The 8,330-nt window shown below is 41.1% G+C and overlaps 1 non-coding gene across 1 annotated transcript; it reads left to right on the top strand.

Moving 5' to 3' along the window:
- The first annotated feature begins 7,356 nt into the window (after positions 1-7,356).
- Positions 7,357-7,463, top strand: LOC111723858. The gene has a single exon (XR_002772306.1). It is a non-coding gene; the product is annotated as a U6 spliceosomal RNA (small nuclear RNA).
- The last annotated feature ends 867 nt before the right edge of the window (positions 7,464-8,330 follow it).

The raw sequence follows: 8,330 nt of genomic DNA, 5'->3' as shown, positions 1-8,330 counted from the left end.
CCTTTGTGGTGTCACAATTCATGGTTTGACCTTTTATTATTATTATTTTAACGATCATAGGAGCTCTTTATGCTTCATGACTATTAACCTTTGTCTGTCGTATACATTGCACATGTTTTCTCCTGGATTGTCTCCTATCTTTTCCTTTGCTCATGGTAACTTTCATATAAAACACTTTCAGTTTCATGAGAACACATCTGTTCATCTGTTCCTTCGTGGCTTCTAGGTTTGTGGCTTCCCATCCTGAAAATTATTAAAATAAGTTTTGTTGTAGTACATTATGGTACGGTTTCTCATGGCTTAGCCTTTAAGCAATTTAGAATTTATGTTACACATCTTCTGAGATAGGAATGTGATTGGATCAAACCCCACCCAAACCGGGTGGATCGGCCTAAAAGAACCAACTCCTACCCTACCTCACTGGATGACCCACCTGGGAAAGGTAAATGGGTCAACACTCGGCCTTACAACACATGTCTGACCTGACCCCCCACCTTCCTGACCTTTAAAACCCTGGATTTCTTCCTTGTTGGAAACCCTACCCCACCTGCACCCAGGTGGAATAAAGCCATTTCATTGCACAAACGGGGCCTCTGTTTTCCTTTTGTCTCAAGCCTCGGAAAATCTTTCATCTTTGGTGCTATTACTTTTCAGAATGAACTTTTTTTTTCCTGCTGTAAATAATAACTGACTTTCTCAATAGTATTTATTGAATATTTCATCATCCTCCCATTAATAAGAAAAGTTACCTTTAGGGGCAGTGCCTATGGCTCAGTGAGTAGGGTGCCGGCTCCATATACTGAGGATAGTGGGTTCAAACCCGGCCCCAGCCAAACCGGCCAAACTGCAACAATAAGAAAAAAAAAAAAAAGTTACTTTGAACATAATAACTTCCCATAAACACATACACAGTGTTACTGGATTGTCTAAAGTTGATCTAAGACATTATTTTTTACAATAAGACATCGCTGTAATTAGAAAGTAGTTCCTGATAATAAAATCATAGTATCAGCTATATGTGTGCTTATCTTTTTTAGCAGAGGGTCATGGACCCAGTTCAGAGAGATAAGAGGCCAAGCCTTTATGAAACTGCTGTTTTAAAAGGAAAATGTAGACTATGTCTCATAACATTTTACTTCCAACTACATTAAATACCTATTGACCCAGATTTTTCATGACACTTTTAAGCAACAGTTTCTACATTAGCTTCAGTAGCGTCAGAGTCTATATGGAGCTAAACAGCTAAGTTCAGTATAGATTCCTGACCACAGAGGTAAATGTCAAGGAAAAAATCAATAAAAGCTGCAAATAATTTGATGTTGTTTCTGAGGGATTTCATCACAAGGTGATAAATAAGTTAAGACGATAGTCAATAGTGGGCGAGCAGTGCCTAAATCTCTCCTGCTTATCCTATAAACTTTACCTGAGAGACCCCCATGGAAATTTGTCCAGGAGAAACTCACTGAAAAGCATTTTATATTTAATAACTAGTGAATTAAAGGTCTATAATCTGTGAGGAATGGAGAATTGACCTTTAAGAAAATGAAATAGACCATACTTTAAGTCCCACCAGATGGGACCATCCTAATGGGGTTAAAATATAGGCAAATGCTGGAAATTAGACACCATTATTCCACAAGCTTTTCATACCCTAGAAATAGGAAATTTCTACCAGAGACTTCATGTACCGGGGCCTTGCTGCGTAAGAATGTGTTGTCAGATGCAGCCAGGAAAAGGCTTAGGGTTGATTTCCTTACTTTTGTTTGTTTGTTTTTTATTTTGCTTGTTTTCAGATATGAGATCTCAACTATGTTGTCCAAGCTGGAGTACAGTGGCTATTCACAAGTGCACGATAGCCTTCAACTCCTGGGCTCCAGCAATCCTCCCGCCTCAGCCTCATGAGTGGCTGGGACTATAAGCACGCACCACTGCTCCCTATCTGCTTTTCCCTATTGTTATATCCCTAAGAAAATAAGAGCCAGGATTTTTAGTTGAGTCAGATCTAGCATTCTCATTTAAACAAGAGCAATTTACTAAACACCTTCTTCTCTAAATCCATAATATCAAAATAGTTACTGTTCATTGAGCAATTAGTTGTACCAGGCAGCATCATAAATGTTATACATTTTCTCTCATTGCTGTTTACATGAACCCTATTAAGTATCATTGTCTGCCTTTTTTTTTTTTGAGACACAGTGTCACTATGTTGCCTGGTAGAGTGCTTTGGCATCACAGCTCACAGCAACCTCCAACTCTTGGGCTTAAATGATTCTCTTGTCTTAGCCTCTAAAGTATCTGGGACTACCGGCGCCCACTACAATGCCTGGCTATTTTTTGGTTGTAGTTGTCATTGTAGTTTGGCAGGCCTGGGTTGGGTTCAAACTCGTCAGCTCCAGTGTATATGGCTGGCACCCTAGCCACTGAGCTGTAGCTACAGGCGCCAAGCCTCATTGTCTATCTTTTATAGATGAAAAAACGGAGGCTCAAAGAAGTGAAATTACTTATAACTAATGTAAAGCACAGCTGTGATTCAGATCTAGGGGCTGTTGATGCCAGAGCACATGCTCTTAACCTCTATACTACACCAGCTCAAAGAAGGGAGAGAAAGGAAGGGTTAAGATAATGGATATGAGATAAGTAGGTCATCATCCTGTGAAGCAAAGAGACTATAAAAAATGGGATTTTATCTAGATTTCTCTAAGGAGAAATGAGAAGGCTAGATATCTATTTTACTAAGCCCAGGTACATGAATTGCCCTATAGATGGGTGCTTATTTTACTTAAGAAGTTGATAACTGGGGCCAAGCCTGGTGTCTCACACCTGCAATCCTAGCCCTCTGGGATGCCAAGGCAACTGGATTGCCTGAGCTCAGGAGTTTGAGACCAGCTTGAGCAAGAGCAAGACCCAATCTCTAAAATAGCGTGCCATTATTGTGGCAAGTGCCTGTAGTCCTAGCTACTTGGGAGTTTGAGGCAAGAGAATCTCTTGAGCCCATGAGTTTGAGGTTACTGTGAGCTATGACACCACAGCACTCTACCCAGAGTGACAAAAGGAGAAAAAAAGAAAAAAAAAAGAAGTTGATGGTTAATAATTTAGCTGATTTTTTGAGATTTTTTTTCTCTTGTACAACAAAAGGCAGGCTCAACTAATCTAAGCTGGGAATCATTTGCACAAACTTTTCTTCTTCCCACCATAATCTCAGTTTAGCTTCAAACTACAAATAGAAAACATATTTTGTCATCTCTTATTAGTTTGTTCAGTGTTGGCACAGATTATATTCAGCTCACTTTAAGCATTTTTTAATTTGATGTTATTAAAGGGAAGGGACATCTATAGCACGATGTGTGATTTGGTTTTGTGATCACGAGAGCAACAATTATGAGCTGTAGGTGTTAACCAGATCTGTGTTATGCCAGTTGTTGGAGAGGAGGAAATAAGTACTCAGAGAATATCTAATAAAAAGTATAAACTAGAAGTCACATTTGACGGGAAAGCAAACCACTTTTCATCAAAGTTGTAAGTGCGCCCCTCACCCAGATAGTGCGCATTGTACCTGTTAGGTGTGAATGTGCCCCTCCCTTCTTATCCTCTCCCAACTGCTTGTTTCCCATGGAATTGCACCACCAAAACATTTGTACCCCTGTAACATTCTGAAATTAAAAAATAAAAATAGGGTGGTGCCTGTGGCTCACTGGAGTAGGGCACTGGCCCCATATACCGAGAGTGGAGGGTTCAAACCCGGCCCCGGCCAAACTGCAACAAAAAAAATAGTCAGGGGTTGTGGCAGGGGCCTGTAGTCCCAGCTACTCAGGTGGTTGAGGCAAGAGAATCGCCTAAGCCCAAGAGCTAGAGGTTGCTGTGAGCTGTGATGCTACAGCACTCTACCGAGGGCAACAATATACTCTGTCTCTAATATACTTTGCTGAATGGAACAATTTTTTTAATGAGTGGAATGATTTTCTTTTATTTCTTTTTTGTTTTTTGCAGAGACAGTCTCACTTTATCACCCTCAATAGAGTGCCATGGCATCACACAGCTCACAGCAACCTCCAACTCCTGGGCATAGGCAAATCTCTTGCCTCAGCCTCCAGAGCAGCTGGGACTATAGGCGCCTGCCACAATGTCTGGCTATTTTTTTGTTGTTGTTGCAGTTTGGCCTGGGGCAGGTTTGAACCTACCACCCTTGGTATATGGGGCCGGCACCCTACTCACTGAGCCACAGGCACCACCTCAAGTGAAATGATTTTCAAAACTCTGGATCTCTGTTACTTTTAGATAAAAATGCAAAGAGAGTGGAAGAAATAAAGAAAAGTGTCAAGGTGGGGCTCAGCGCCTGTAGCTCAGCAGCTAGGGCACTAGCCATGTACACCAAAGGTGGCAGATTCAAATCCAGCCCGGGCCTGGCAAACAACAATGACAACTACAACCAGACAATAGCTCTCAGGCAGGCAGCTGTAGTCCCAGCTACTTGGGAGGCTGAGACAAGAGAATTGCTTAAGCCCAAGAGTTTGAGGTTGCTGTGAGCTGTGATGCCACTGAACTCTACCGAGGGTGACATAGTAAGACTCTGTCTCAAAAAAAAGAAAGTGCCAAGGTGGGGTTGGCTCTCACAGAGTGGCTGGAAATGTTGCCTGAATTTCAAGTCAAGTAGCTGAGCTATCAAGGCTATAGGCAATTCCCACCACAGCCAGGAGAATGAGCCTTTGCACTGTAGAGCAGCCCACTCTTGTCAAAGGGGAAGAGGTTTGGGTTCACCCCTCTAAACTGAAATGAGTCAACTGATTTCATTACTCTGTTGTTTTTCTAAACTAGTCAAATATATGATTCAAAATGTCAAATCATATTCATCACTTCATTGGAACTCTGTTTCTCATCTATAAAATATGTTAGGTTGAATGATGTATTGGTCTGATCTTGCTCAATAACTATATGATTCTACAAGTTCATGATTATAGAAAAAATAAATTGGCACAACAGCAGTTCTGGGGGAAAAATGTACCAGAGTAATTATCTCCCCATGAACTGAGGAGCACAAACAGGTGGCTGAATGTAAGAATAGCATCTAAATCAAAGGAGGTAACAACTTCAGGGCACTCTGTACTTCCCAGCCCACATTCAGAATCTCATAATTTGTTCTAAGATATACATTCTAAGAATGACACTGATAAAGTGTAACCAGGGTAGGGTGACCAGGGTGGTGAGACCTCAGGATATCACCTGCTCTAAAAAGCCTCAGAAGGAGCCTGAAGCGTAAGGATTGTGTGCTTAGGGCTCCTAGTGAGATTCTCTTCCCACAGCCTTACCACCAGAAACTACCTAGAAGCCCAAACCAGAGAAAGAGGCTATAAATGGTTTTGTTACCCACCTTCTCCTAAGAGATCGCTGGGGCTGGTGTCATTATGCCTCACCTCCCTATTTACCTTAATCATCTACAAAACTCCAAGCTTCCAGGTCATCCATCATCAGTGGACTCTTCTCCCCATAGGACTCTGCACAGGCTTGCATGGACCAATCTTCCATCCTTCCTGAACCACACAAACCTGCCTACGTCCTAAGGGGCTCACAGATGTCATCAGCACAATCCCCTCTATCCTCAAACCCTTCTCTGAGTGTTCTCCACTTCGTGTGCTTCCCCAAGCCCCCATGAGTATACTGCTGCGCCTGGATCCTTCTCAAGTGGATGACAGTTTGTTCCACATTCAACATATCACCATACCTGGAGATGGTGCGAGCATCCTTGCTTCTCATTCTCACATAAAAATTAATCACCATCCCCATTCTGTTAGACTCTTGTATCCAATACTCTCATTTTATAACCATCCATCAACCTCCCATCGCTCGCCTCGTCCCCTGAAGATCTTGAAGCTCATGGTTTTTTGGATTCTCTCTCTACCACAGTTGCTGTGATCAATCTGGGTGACTCAACAATTCAAATATGTACCAACCTCCTCCACTGGAACAACGAGCAGCTGTTTTTTTCAGTTGTAAAACCTAATGTGAGGTGATACCTAAACAATATAAATGCTATGTAAATCGTTGTTATACTGCATCATTTAGAGAATAATGACAAGAAAAATGTCTGCACACGTTCAGTACAGATGGAACCATGCTTTTTTTTTTTTTTTTAAATATTTCCAGTCCATGGATGGTTGAATCCATGAATATGTAATTCATGAAAAAAAAGGGCCAACTGTACTAAGCCCCTTCAGGGCTGAGGCAGTTTAATTCATTCCATTATCTTTAATGAATCTAGTAAGGTACATTACACATAGCAGATTATTAAATATTTGTGACATGAAAAAACAAACGTGTGAAATTACATTTACTCATGCTTAACTGAGTCAGGCACCTAGCCTGCTGTGCAGAGTCCTGGCAGATGGAGAATGTAGGGAGTCAAATCCACACGTGAGTTATCATTTATTGCCTGATGAACTCATCAGATGAGTCAGAAACCACTTTTCTGATGTTCTTGCACAGAGTCAGATGGCAAATACAAAACTTATTTGCTTGCAATAACCTTAGAGGAAAGAAATTATAAAAATAAGGCATGCTCACTTCAGAAAATTGGAAGCATACCCAAAAATTATTAGGTTGGACAATTAAATTTCTGAACCAATCTTAGAAAAAGTATGAGCTATGTATTCCATTGCTTAATATCACTAGGGTTACCTTCAAAGTACTCCCCTTGGGAAGCTATGCACAGATGCCATGCCTAGTCCACCTTTCAAAGCAATTTTGGAACTGTTTTTCTGGAATGGTTATCAGAGCTGTCGTCATACAAGGTCTGACAATTAGGTTCTTGAACTGGTTCTAGAAAAAGTACTATATACCTCATTGCTGAATATCACTATGGTCACCTTCCAATACTCCCCTGGGCCATCTGGCAACCACAGTGCTATTCAGTAATGAGGTATGTAGCATTTTTTCTAGGGTGAGTTTGTGAACTTAATTTTCCAACCTTGTATAACAGAGACTATTTAAATCTCTCTTATCTCACCAACTAATAATCTAATGGTATAGTAATCAGCTCTGCGCCTGTGACTCAAGTGGCTAAGGCACCAGCCACATACACCTAAGGTGGTGGGTTCGAATCTAGCCCGGGCTCACCAAACAACAATGATGGCTGCAACCAAAAAAAAATAGCCGGGCATTGTGGCGGACACCTGTGGTCCTAGCTACGTGGAAGGCAGAGGCAGTAGACTTGCTTGAGCCCAGGAGTGGGAGGTTGCTGTGAGCTGTGATGCCATAGCACTTTACTCAGGGGGACAGCTTGAGGCTCTGTCTCAAAAAAAAAATTTTTTTTTCTCATGTCATTAAAGATTCTTTTTTTTTTTTCTGATACAGAGTCTCATTTTGGTGCTCACTTCAGCAGCACATATACTAAAGTTGGAACGATACAGAGAAGATTAGCATGGCCCCTGCGCAAGGATGACATGCAAATTCGTGAAGCGTTCCATAGCTTTGAAAAACTATCCAATGTACTCAGTACTATTATGAAACCAATTTATAATCACTCACACTTTCATATGAAGAATAGATCACAACTATGGCCCAAGATGAAGGAGGAAGGAGGGGAAAGGGAGGTCAGATGGAGGGAGGGTGAATGGTGGGATCACATCTATGGTGCATAATGCAAGGGTACATGTCGGTCCATTAGTATAGAATATAAATGGCTTAACACAATAATTAAGTAAAGGAGATGAAGTATATATTAACCAGTACGATGTAAGCATTCCTAATTCTATATGAAATCAGCACATTGTACCCCATAAATGCATTAATGTAAACATGATCTATGTGTTTATGATTAAATAAAAAAATAAATAGAGTCTCATTTTGTTACCCCCCTGTAGAGTACTTTGCCATCACAGCTCACAGCAACCACTAACTCTTGGGCTTAAGTGATTCTATTGCCTCAGCCTCCCAAGTACCTGGGACTGCAGGTGCCCACCACAACACCCAGCTATTTTTAGAGATGAGGTCTGGCTCTAGCTCAGGCTGGTCTTGAACTTGTGAGCTCAGGGGATCTGCCCACCTCAGCCTCCCAAAGTGTTGGTATTACAGGTATGAGCCACCTCTCCCAGCTCATTAAAGATTCTTTGAAAGTATGATTTTAATGTAATTTTCTGTCAATGTATGCATCAATCTATTTCTATTTATTTATCTATTCCTCTATTATTGAACCTGTAGACAGTTTCCAAATATTCACTACCTCTTTATAAATGTCATCTTTAAATACACCTCTGATAATCTCCATAGTCAAGAATCCGAAGGGGACTCTTATAAACTCTATTAAAGACATAAAAGAGGCTCAGCGCCTATAGCTCAAC

The sequence above is a fragment of the Otolemur garnettii genome, unplaced genomic scaffold, assembly GCF_000181295.1.
Source record: "Otolemur garnettii isolate 467f Iridium unplaced genomic scaffold, OtoGar3 scaffold00016, whole genome shotgun sequence".
Lineage (NCBI taxonomy): Eukaryota > Metazoa > Chordata > Mammalia > Primates > Galagidae > Otolemur > Otolemur garnettii.
The sequence above is the reverse complement of the archived record's forward strand: the minus strand, read 5'-3'. Positions and strand labels throughout refer to the sequence as shown.